At 37.6% G+C, this 13,448-nt stretch overlaps 1 long non-coding RNA gene across 1 annotated transcript; it reads left to right on the forward strand.

Annotated features, from left to right (window-relative positions):
* Positions 1-1,090: 1,090 nt before the first annotated feature.
* On the forward strand, positions 1,091-12,145 carry LOC118762964. The gene is made up of 3 exons (XR_004998716.1): positions 1,091-1,174; positions 5,805-5,806; positions 12,133-12,145. It is a non-coding gene; the product is annotated as an uncharacterized LOC118762964 (long non-coding RNA).
* Positions 12,146-13,448: the final 1,303 nt, after the last annotated feature.

Genomic DNA, 13,448 nt, shown 5'->3' on the forward strand with positions numbered 1-13,448 from the left:
GATAAAACTGAAATAAATGTCTTTTCAAGCAATGTTGGCAACATTTATATGGTTTAATTCTTTAGCATTCAGAATACTCTGTCAAATGCAGTGCTTATTTATTCACTTTGTTTTGAATTAATCTTTCAATATCTTGTAGCTTCTAGATGTTGATGATGTGGTTGTTTATTTTTAAAATGACATTATAGGGTAAGTGTGAGAGGCTGGATCGAGTCAGTCTGAACATAAATCAGGTAGAATATTTGAACCAGATATGGATGGTTTAAATGTTAAAGGATTAAGCAAACAATAGCAGGCTAGACTCACAAACTAGGAACTGCTATTATGTATGACTTGAAGAGCCATTTTAAGAACAGTAACACATTTTTTCAAATGTTTATAATACACATTTTCCTTTATTTTACTTACTAAACAGTCTCTGAATTTTGTTTAGGATAGATAACTGGCTCTGCATTGGTTACAACAACAAGGGTTCCAGTTGATCTGACCAATGAAACAGCCAGCTCATGAAATTAACATGCAAGTGGTTGAGCACTCCACAGACACATGTACTCTTCATGTAGTTCTGAGGGAGATTCAGTATGACACAGAATGTGACAATGCCGGCCCTTTGAATTATACATACACCTCATTTTGCCAGCTGAGTGAACTGGAGCAACATAAAATAAAGTGTCTTGCTCAAGGACACAATGTGATGCCAGGAATCAAACACGTGATCTTACGATCATGAGCTGAATACCTTAAACACTAAGCCATGTGCCTTCACCTAGGATATTTGAGAATAAAGCATTATATACACATTGAACAGTGAGAATATTTGTTCTTAATACATTCCATTAGATTCAAATGAGAATATGTTAATCACTGTTGTGCTTCATCACAGGAGAAAAATTCTCCAATACAACAAATGGATGTTTATAGCATACTTGCACAAGGGACTTCATTTGCACAAAGGACTTTGTAGTGAATCTTGCAAGCATGAAGTGGATTCGATCCACCATAGCCAAATCTAAATTAACACTTCAACAGAACTTTTCACAGTAAAACAATAGTTTTTTTGTGACAGCAGTTTTACATTTGCCAGATTGCCTTAGCTAGGCCAAAATAATGTCTTCACCACTTGAACCTTTCTAACCTCTTCAATTTCACCAAAAGCCAGAATAGAGATATCACAGTAACACCAACGAAGAACCAGTCTTTACAAACAGATTACATTCCATCCTACGGTGTACCGACTATTGGCTTCCCATATTATTGTTTACTAATTAATATCATCCATTACAGTTGGTGACCCTGTGGAAAAAGAATCGCTGCTTTCTGAAGCTACATTACCAACAAATTGGTAACCCCGTGTAAAGAGAATTGCTACCTTCTGATGTTACATGCCGCTGCATTTTTGCTGACTTCAAACTAAAGAACTACAGTCTTCATATATTATTTATATTATTATATGATCGAACGCCACGCATCCTTTTTGAAGTAAGTTTTATCTATATAGATATAGATATATAAATGTATATATATATATATATTTATATATACTAGCTGGACCCATGAAAAATTCATGAAAAGCATAAAAAATGTAAGCATATCTAAATAGTGTACTGGTGCCATGAGAAATGTTTGTATATTATGACCGTCTGTCACCAAATAAATATTTCCTTAAAACTTCATGTATTGTTCATCTTTCACATCTTACAACATGCTGTTACACTAATTAATATCACCCATTACAGCTTCATTAGCATAGGGGACTCTGGGACACTCGTGTTTTGATATTATTGTGTCTCATCAGCCAGAGACAGCCTGGACAAATAAATCTAAACAGTAAAAGTTCTTGAGTATAATTTCAACAAAAAAACTGTTTCCTTGTCCATGCTGTATTTACCAACTGATAATAAGTTTTCATTGAGATATTTCAGAGATGTGTTTAAATTTGCATCAGCATTAAAGCTATGAAATGTTTATAGACACAGACGTTGCTGTGTGTTATGAAGCTTTAGCTGCAGGCATGGCTATCTGGTGAGTAGCTTGCTTCCCAGCTAGACGGTTCCTGATTGAGTACCACTTCATGCACTTTGGACAAGTGTTTTCTTATATAATCTCAGGCCAAACAAAGCCTCATAAGTGGATTTCGTAGACAGAAACTGAAAGAAGCCCATCATTTATATTTGATATCTGTGTGTGTCTTTGTGTCTGTGTTTGTCCAACATACTGGTGTTGGTGTGTGTATGTCTCCATAACTTAGCAGTTTGGCAAAAGAGACTGACAGAATAAGCACCAGGCTTCAAAAAAGAAATAAGTACCAGAATCGATTCATTTGACTAAAATTTCTTCAAGGGGGTGCCTCAGCATTACCATGGCCTAGTGATGGAATCAAGTAAAAGATGAAAGAATATATATTTTTCTTTCTCTCTTTTTAATAGATAAATGGGCTCAATATAAGTCACTGCCAATTTTTTCCCTACTGTTATTTGTTTTGATGGAAACTTAATTTTGAACTTTAGAACTATTGTTGCTGACATCATTGTTTTTAGCAGTTTGTAAGTGATCATTAATCTTGCTAGAAATAAAAGCCAAATCTCTCTTAAATCACATCCTGCCATCTCATTTGGATAACATAAAACTGCATTCTCTACACAAAGAGAAAAATTGGCATGGCTACTGTGCAATGCTTTTGATTATAGGCTTGCTTGAGGAGGGACTAAAGAACACAACAATCATTTGCTAATGAGAAGGCAGTGGATTAGCACAAATTTATGATCAAGTTCAAATCCTGCTGAGCTCAACGTGGACTTTTATTTTTCTGGGGTGAATAAAATGAAATACCAGTCAAGTACTGGAATGAATTTCATTGATTAAACCTTCTCCTAAAATTATTGCTGATGTGGTTCGAGTTTGAAGGTATGAGTTCATTACTGCCATATAACAACTGCATGTGGAGGCGCAATGGCCCAGTGGTTAGGGCAGCGGACTCGTGGTCATAGGATCGCGGTTTCGATTCCCAGACCGGGCGTTGTGAGTGTTTATTGAGCAAAAACACCTAAAGCTCCACGAGGCTCCGGCAGGGGATGGTGGTGATCTCTGCTGTACTCTTTCACCACAACTTTCTCTCACTCTTACTTCCTGTTTCTGTTGTACCTGTATTTCAAAGGACCGGCCTTGTCACTCTCTGTGTCATGCTGAATATCCCCGAGAACTACGTTAAGGGTACACATGTCTGTGGAGTGCTCAGCCACTTACACATTAATTTCACGAGCAGGCTGTTCTGTTGATTCAGATCAACCGGAACCCTCATCATCATAACCAACGGAGTGCTTCCATAACAACTGCATCTATTCTCATTTGGGTTTTAATCCAAAATAACATAGCAATAAAGTTATTATCTCAACACACTTTGTAAATGGAATAAACAGTAAATTCAATGATACCAAACTTGTTGGCCACAATAACAAAGCTTCCACGGTCATGTATTTTCTTGATAATCTCTGTCTTTTCCTGTTGAGGATACATCCATCTGTACCATTGGTTATGATCAGATGCCTTCATATTTTTCTGTTTATTTGTCCCATATTGATGGGTACGAGTATGCAAATCTGTATAAAAAATATGCAGCCTCACAGCACAACCATTTAAACACAAACAACGCTCAGTGCAGGTCATTGGGAGAGGGGGGGTCCAGTGTAAGCAGAATCTTTGACAGATTGCCAATCAACATTATTACAGGTCAAACTATGATAAACATAACATGGCTCACAATTAAGTGCACCACATCATCCCATATCAATGATAAATGAGACTACATGCACTTCAGACTTTTGATAGTGTTTCAGGCATTTGACTGTCGCCATGCTGGAGCACTGCCTTTAGTCAAACAAATCAACCCCAGGACTTATTCTTTGTAAGCCTAGTATTTATTCTATCAGTCTCTTTTGCTGAACATCTAAGTTACAGAGACATAAACTCTCCAACATTGGTTGCCAAGCGATGGGGTGGGGGCAAACACAGAAACACAAACATATACACATACACACACACACTGGACTTCTTTCAGTTTCTGTCTACCAAATCCACTCACAAGGATTTGGTCAGCCCGAAGCTATAGTAGAAGACACTTGCCCAAGGTGCCACGCAGTGAGACTGAACCCAGAACCATGTGGTTGGTAAGCAAGTTACTTACCACACAACCATTCATATCATCATCATCATCATGTTTTCCATGCTGGCATGTGTTGAACGGTTCGACAGGGGCTGACCAGGCAGAAGACTGCATTAGGCTTTACTGTCTGTTTTTGTGGCTGGATATCCTTCCTAACAGCAACCATCTTACAGAGTGGACTGAGTGCTTTTTACTTGGTACCAGCACTGGTGAGGCCTATTTTGATGTGTTTTTTTACATTTGGATGTCCTTCAAGACACCAACCCTTTTACGGTGTGGACTGGATGCACCAGCAATGGTGGGGTCACCAAGCAATTTGCAAGACAAAGATCCTTTGAGATGGGAGAAATGTGTCATTGGAGGAGGTGGCCTTGTACCAGGTGATGGGAGGTTAGAGTGTGACAGAGGTACAGAAACAGGTGTCTTGCTGTAGAGGAAATACATGGTTACCACAGATCTTCGAACTGTTTGGGTCCACTACGATGCTTGGGTTCACTAAGACTCGATAAAATAAACACTAGTAATACACTGAGGGAAATGATGCAACTGCATTATATTTTCTCCCAGATATAAGACATCTTTGCATACCCGTTGCAGAAGTTTACTAAATTGTTATCGCAACAAAGTGCTAAAGGGAGAGAACTGTTCACGTCAATAAAGGAAAATAACTGCGTGCAAATTAAATATTATTTGGCTGACAAAATTATATTTTATATTTCAAGAAAGCGTACCAGTTATGCAATACACACACGCACACACACTTATCATCACACCCATTTAACGCTCATTGTGTTTATGAATATGGGGTGGACAGTTCCACAGGAACTGGAAAACCAGAGGACTGCACCAAGTGCTAATTTCTGCTTTGGTGTGGTTTCTTCGGTCAACTACGTGTGTGTGTGCGTGTGTATATATATATATATATATATATATATATATATATGTTATCTTTTACTTGTTTCACACTAGACTGCAGCCATCTTGGGGCACCACCTTGAAAATTTTGTGTCGAACGAATCAACTCCAGTATTTTTTTTTTTAAGTCTGGTACATATACGTATTCTATTGTACTCTTTTGCCGAACTGATAAGTTCCAGGATTGTAAATACAGACATATAGATACACACACACACGCACACACACACACACACACGCACGTACGCACGCACGCACGCGCACACACACACACACACACACACACACACACACACACATGTATAAGCGTTGTCTTCAAACAATCATTTTATATTTCAAAAAATATTTGGACAGTGGATATTTCCGAAGAAAACAGGCTCTGTTAACTAGCTGACGATCAGAAGCAAGTGGCTCTCAGTACTAGAAATTGGAGCGTTTCAGATATAATGTATTAAAGAATAATCTACATTTGTATTTTGTAATTTATCATTTCTGGTAAATCACTCCGGAGCAAGATGGTTACATGGTAATGTACCATCTTTCTCATCAACCATCCAAAAGAAGTTGAGGTTTGCTGGCCTCTACTGGAGAAGTAAAAAATAACTTGTGAGTAATGTGTTGTTGTGAACACCAAATCATGGTACCACAGCAGCTGGAAGACCACAGAAGACATATTTATAACAGCTTGCAGAAGATGTTGAATGCCAAAAACACTAATAGAAATCAGGAGGAGTGGAGGGTGGTAGTCAAGCTGGCCCAGACAATCAACCTGACTGGATGATGCCTCAATAAAATATATATCTATATCTGTATATATATGTGTGTGTAGAAGGTTGAAAATGAACACACGAGTTGATATGTATAAGCAAAATAAGTCAAGGTAGAAAATGCTAATGTAATTTTATCATGGAAAACATTTTAGTACCGCTTTCAGTTGGCTGAAAACTGCGCTTGCGTGCTGAACTTTGAAAAATTATAACATATAATGATAAGACACGTGTTATTTGTCTCTGAATTATAAGTTAGTTGTTAAGGCTGGTTACTGATGAAAATTCGCCTAGCACATTATCTTATTTGTTAAAAAAATTTGAAATCTAGGTATAACCGCAAAAAAATAACAAGGTAAAAGTTTTTACTTTACATTTCCTTCGAAAATTGTTATTAAATGTGGTTTTGGTTGTTTTGGCGGCTGCTTCTAGCATTTAAAAATTACCTGTTAAAGGGTAGTTTTCTCTTATGTTTAAATGTACACTATTTATATTAAGAATATGTTGTTTATTGACTATTTATACATGCTAGGCCACTGGTGGTGATATTTCAAAAGAATATTCCCTACCCTATATATGTATATATATATGTGTCAGGTTGTGTGGAAACCTGCATAACTTTTGAAGTTCACAACTGATTTTCTCCAAACTGGGAACATACATTACTTATGTTCCAGAGATGGTTTTAGGCTCTTAAAATTTTTCACATTAGGAATAACTGGTCCTCTGGGAGCACAAAACACACTTTCCTGGATTATTTGGAAAAGAGAGGTCACTCTTTGCGAAGTAACTTTCAGAATTTGATTGTCTCCCTTACATCCAGTGCAATTAATCTACTGAATGTTTTTTTTTTTTATTGACATTTAATTATCAACATAACAGTGTCATCTCAGTTCATTGTATGTATTTCTTAAAATTTGTTAAGATATTGATATTATTTACCTTTTTTAATTGACTTTTCCTTCTTATTTTATTACATCATATTTCCATCTTATTTTATTACATCATATTTCTTGACATTATACCTCCAAAGAGGAGATCCTCCATTGGCCGAAAAATTATCACAATCTCAATTGGCTGTGTGAAAGAGCAACACAATCTAAGTAAAATTAATGAGCAGCTGCTGCATACCTTCCTGGAAGTCCTCACATCTTAAGTCAGTTGATACAATCCCAGATCCCGAAGAGGTGGTAAATTATCCAGCAGAATTTCTCAATTCCTTGGAGCCTCCAGGACTACCTCCCCACAGACTGGAACTTAAAGTGGGAACTCCTGTAATGTTATTGAGGAATTTAGATCCACCAACACCCTGCAATGGGACGTGCCTGGTGGTAAAGAAGATGATGCCATGTGTTAATGAGGCCACCATTCTCTCTGGTTGTTCAAAAGGAGAGGATGTTTTCATACCTAGGATTCCTCTCATTCCATTGGGAGCAGAAATTATTTCCATTTAGAAGAGTGCAATTTCCTATTCGTATCAGTTTCACAATGTCTATCAATAAATCACAGGGTCAAACACTGTCTGTGGTAGGACTTCACTTGGAAGAGTCATGCTTCTCACACAGGCATTTAAATGTTAGCTGCTCTAGAGTAGGAAGCAAAAAGAAAATTCTATTTGCATTTGTTTCACAAGGGAAAACAAAAAAATATTGTTTACCAAGAGATTTTGTAGGAATTCCTACATCCTATGATACATTCCAGTATCCAATGCTCTTTGTGAATGGTGAAAATGGATACCATTTCGGCATAATACCAACAAACCCAAAGACTGCATCATCAAAGCACTTTCCTGCATGGACTTCAGTATCAAAGTATATTCTCCAATTACTCTCACCAACCACACAGTAAGCCATTACACCTTATTTTTTCAAGTAATTCATTACTACATATTCTCATGTGACTGCATAGGCTCAGTTTATGTTTCTTATTTTACAGCCACACCAGCAATCCAATGTCAACCCTTCACCTTTAGCAACATTTCAACAGTTCACTTCCCCATTGCAGCCCCTTTCTGGAATGCACTCATTTACATGCAATATCTCCATTACACCTACATTTGACTGTGAAACATACGATGGGTTGTATTAGATGCAATGCCAACCACCGCAAAGGAGAGTATATCCACTGACAGCTTTACAGTGTGTTCAAAAATCACATGCCCCTCATCCCCAATTTTCCATGACAGATTAGGGCCTGGAATCCTCCAACTGGATGCAAGACATGTTGCCTTAGTCAAATTAGACCATCATTTATTCCACAAATGTTTTGTCATCAATGCTGCACTTTCCTGTATGACATTTCAACATAACTGTAATATGTATACAAACTATGCCCATTTTAATCCTGAGCAACACCAGATATCTCTGCTAGTATATATATATACACACACACACACATATATATTTAAAAGTGCTTGTGAAAATTATTTGATACAGTTTTACTAAGTATAAAATGGATTTTAAGAAAAAAGTTGTAAATTCTTTATCAGGATGTCACTAAACTTTTTGGAGGAAGTTTCTTTCTAGTGTGTGTGTGAGTGCTTTTGATTATATATATATATATATAAAATCATCATCATCATCATCATCATTTAATATCAGCTTTCCATGCTGGCATGGGTTGGACAGTTTGACTGAGGACTGGCAAGCCAGATGCTGCACCAGACTCCAATCTGATCTGGCAAAATTTCTACAGCTGGATGCCCTTCCTAATGCCAACCACTCCAAGAGTGTAGTGGGTGCTTTTACATGACACTAGCACAAGGGCCAGTCAGGCAGTTCTGGCAACGACCACGCTCAAAAGGTGTTTTTTACATGCTACCTGCACGGGAGCCAGTCTGGCGGCACTGGCAATGACCACGCTCAAATGTTGTTTATCACATGCCACCAACACATGTGCCGGTAGGGTGACTCTGGCAATGATCACACTCGAATGGTGCTTTTCATGTGCCACCAGCATGAGAGACAATCTGTAGCCCTGGCAACGATCATGCTCAGATATGCTTTTAACGTTCCACTGGCACAAGTGCCAATCAGGCAGTACTGTCATCAGCCACGTCAGCAATTTTGATTTGTTTTCACTTGCCTCAATAGGTCTTCGCAAGCAAAGTTCATTGTCCAGTGAATGAGGGGTACTCATAAGTGGGCCTGTTACACCCCATGTTCAGATGTGCTTTTAATGTTCCATTGGCATGAGTGTCAATCAGGCAGTACTGTCATCAGCTACTGATAATCTAAGCTTTAACACACACAAACACCTATACTTATACACACACATATGTATGTATATATATATATATATATATATATAGAGAGAGAGAGAGAGAGAGAGAGAGAGAGAGAGAGAGAGAAAGAGAGAGAAATTAAATGATGAGACATTCGTAAATATTAACAAATGAAACCATGGTACATAGGTAATCATTTTATTTTGTATATTTTTATTTGCCTTGCTCATTTTTACATTCTGGCAGTTGGTGAAATTTTCTTGAAAACACTCTTCGTGATAAGGCGATTTGACATCTGTTTTTAGCATATTAGGAATTCACTTTGGTGGTCATTCCTCTTATATTTGTTTGTAATATGTGTGTGTGTGCATCAAAGCAAAACATACCCAAGAAAACAATTATATATCAACATAAAGCACTCATATATACATCTATATATGTGTGTGTGTGAATGGCTGTGTGATAAGTTTGCTTCCCAATCACATGGTTCCGGGTTCAGTCCCATGCATCCCATCTCTGTATTACATGCATGAAATTCTATTATTATTGTGTTTCACATACAGAATAAGTATATATGTATGAAAATCACTGTATTAACCAGATTATCTGATGTTACACACCACTGATTACAATACATTTCCTTGCATTGATGTAGCTTTCAAATGATACCACCCTGAGGGCTAGACAGACAGGCTGACATTCCCCATGAACAAGATGCCAGTCTATCGCTAAGTGAACTGGAGTGGACAGGAACAGTGTGAAATGAAGATTTTTTTTCCTTAATAACACAACACACCGCCAGCCAGGGAATCAAAAACATGATCTTGTGACTGTGATACACTGACCACTAGGTCACGTACCTTAACACATATACATACATATATGTATATATACATATATGTATATATACATATATTGCCATATGTATCTAAGAAGGAGTACAAAAAATGAGACAAGAATGTAAAACATCCAGGCAGATGATACAAAAAAGGGACAAAAAAAAAACAAGGACAGGTAGAGGTAGAGGGATAGAAGAATTCTTATATCCCTTTGCCTCTACCTCTCCCCTCTCTCTGCATGTGACTGGTGTTCGACCAAGCCTGACTTTTCTTTCTTGGTTTGACTACCATCCATGCAACATCTATATTCCTTCCCATGTCTGTCATCTCTTATGTCCCTGCCTTATGTAAGGCTTCACTTTCACACACGCCAGCTTAATTTAATTCGTCCTTAGTTGAAAGACACTTGTTGTTAATGTCCTGTTATTTGCAATTGTGTACCATTTCTCCATTTTTTTCCGTCCTTGTTTTCTTATATATTTGCTGCTTTCTCCCAAGGAATCTAGTGCTCTTAGCTTAGTTTTTCCTTGGGGCTGGCTAGATTGAAGCAATCTTGAGTATAACCAGCTGAAATTGCAAAGATAATCTGGAACCCAAATGAGGAAAGAAAACTCTGAATGGCCTGTCCTTGTTTTTACTTGTCCCTTTTTTGTATCATCTGTCTGGATGTTTTGGTGTCCTTTTTTGTATCATCTGTCTGGATGTTTTGCGTTCTTGTCCCATTTTCTGTATTCTTTTTTATATATATACATATATCATCATCATCATTTAACATCCATTGTCCATGCTGGCATGAGTTAGACAGTTCGATCAGAGCTGATAAGCTGAGGGGCTGCACCAGACTCCAGTCTGATTTGGCATGGTTTCTATGGATGGATGCTCTTCCTTACGCTAATCACCCTGAGAGTGTAACATGTGCTTTTAAGTGCCACCAGCACGGGTGCCAGTTGCATGACACCAGTATCTGCCACAACTTCAATTTCACTTGGTTTGATGGTTCTTCTTCTCAAGCGTGGTATATTGCCAATTGTCTCGGTCATTTGTCATTACTTCCATGAGGCCCAACACTCAAAAGGTGCTTTTTATGTGCCACTGGCATGGGTGCTAGTTATGGGTTATCAGCATACGCCACATTGCCTCCATAAGGCTCAACACTCAAAAGGTGCTTAGACCACACAGAGGCAATGTAGCTGATGCCAGCATTGCATAACTAGCACCTCTGCTGGTGGCACATAAAAAGTGCTGGGCCTCATGGAGGCAATGACAGTTTCTGTGTACCAAATCCACTCACAAGGCTTTAGTAAAAGATACCCAAGATACCCATGCAGTGGGACAGAGCTGGAAATCATGTGACTGGAAAGCAAACTTCTTACTGCACAGCCATGCTTGTGCCTATATGCAAATATAAATGTGATGTAGGAGGATAATGAGAATAATGTACAAATATATGTAAATGTGGTGTAGAACGATTTTCAGAGAAGTGGTCAAACATATAGTAAATGCGTAATAATTATATATATATATATATACATATATATATATATATATATATATATATATTATATATATATATATATGAGGGGAAGTCAAAAATTATCTGCACTTTTGCCATAACATATCTTTATTATTGTCACACTGCCTTCTGCCCATGTGTGCTTATAGTTGGTACTATCGTGGTCACGTGATTGAAGTTTGAGCCTATTCATGCCATTTTTCTTTCTGGCTTTACAGTGTAAGCATGACCATTCTACTAACAATGTGCACCAAAGAAGAACAAAGAGCAGTGATCCGATTTCTCTGGTTGGAAGGTGTGTCATGTGCTGAAATTTGTTGGAAACTTAGCACAATTGGTTAATGGTTTCAACAATCTGGTTGGCCATGTGTGGACGTGCATTGTCATGCAACAAGAAAACTTTCTTCAACAATAGGCGTCAGCATTTGGTGTGAATTGCTGGCTTCAGTTTGTTGGCCACCAAAGCACTGTATCTTGTATTGTTGATCGTATAGCCCTTACACAGGTAGTCTTCCAGTAAAGGCACTTTTGAGTCCTAAAGAAGGATTACCATCACCTTTCCCATGAAAGACTGAGTCTTGAATTTCTTCGTTGCTGGTGAGCCAGGATGTTTCCACTCCATACTCTGTCCTTTAGATTCTGCCACATAATGATAGACCCATGTTTCATCTCCTGTGACTATTCTGCTCAAAAATTCCCTGCCCTTATTGTTGTAGCTATCAAGTAAATGCTTGCACTCATTCTCTGCAGTAAGCACTCTTGGCAGCCATCTTGCACAGACTTTATGGAAGCTGAGTTCATTGTGGATGATTTTCAGCACCTGACACACCTTCCAATCAGAGAAATCAAATGACTGCTCTTTGTTCTTCTTTGGTGCACATTGCTAGTAGAATGGTCATGCTTACACTGTAAAGTCAGAAAGAAAAATGGTGTGATCAGACTCAAACTTTGATCACATAACCACAATAGTATCAACTATAAGCACACATGCACAGAAGGTAATAATAAAGATATGTTATGGTGCTGCAAGTGCAGATAATTTTTGACTTCTTGTATATATATATGAAATGTATGCCAAAGCTCCATCATAAATTATGATATAATATCTCAAAGATATCAAATGCCTAAAGAAAGTTTGATGCTGTACATAGATGGAATGAAGAAAACAACATGAAATTCACTGCTGAAATTTTGAGCATTTCACTATCAGTTCTTCACAATATCACAAGCTGGATGCATACAACTGCAAAAATATTGAATCAGGCACTGTTTGGGACCTGAGACTTATAATGCATAATGACACATTATTCCATGTTTTGGGCTATTTTCTTAATATAAAAATAGCACAAATGGGTAGTATATTAGCAGGATGAATTCTGAAAATATTCGAAAAGTCGTAAGTATTCTCTGGAAGACATTTTTTCTCACTTACCAAGATGATTACTCCCAGCAATGGTCATCTCATACTGTCAAGTTCATTATCAAACTAGCATCAATGCAAAAGACATACTTAAAAAAAAAAAAAAGTGATTTCAGACACTAGATGATCTACTGAATGTGATCAAAATCTTTGATGTCATATTCCTCAAATGATATCCAATTATCTATATTTACAGAAGACTTAAATGCTGAAAGCTATACAAATCCTCAAATAAGGGGACCATTGCATACTTCAAAAAAAAAAGTTCCACCTTCTTTCTCTTAAATAAGAACAATTTACTGCAACTGACTGGGTTTCAATGGACTACAGTTATTCAGTATTCTCATTTAGAAAAAGGATGTCATGAAGTCAATGTGAACATCTTCAAAATGGATTTGGAGATCCTACTGTACACAATTTCTGATGAACTTACAACCATAGGAGAAACAGATAAGAGCATGTGTCAGACTCTCTCAAATACACAGTCTTAAACTAAAATAGATGCCAAGGTGCTGTCCCAGCATGGCCTCAACAAAAAGGCAAAAACCAATCAACCCAACCACCACATAATCCAAACTTATGATTCCTTCACCTGCAGCTCTATCAGTATCA

Source organism: Octopus sinensis, linkage group LG4 (assembly GCF_006345805.1).
Source record: "Octopus sinensis linkage group LG4, ASM634580v1, whole genome shotgun sequence".
Taxonomy (NCBI): Eukaryota; Metazoa; Mollusca; class Cephalopoda; order Octopoda; family Octopodidae; genus Octopus; species Octopus sinensis.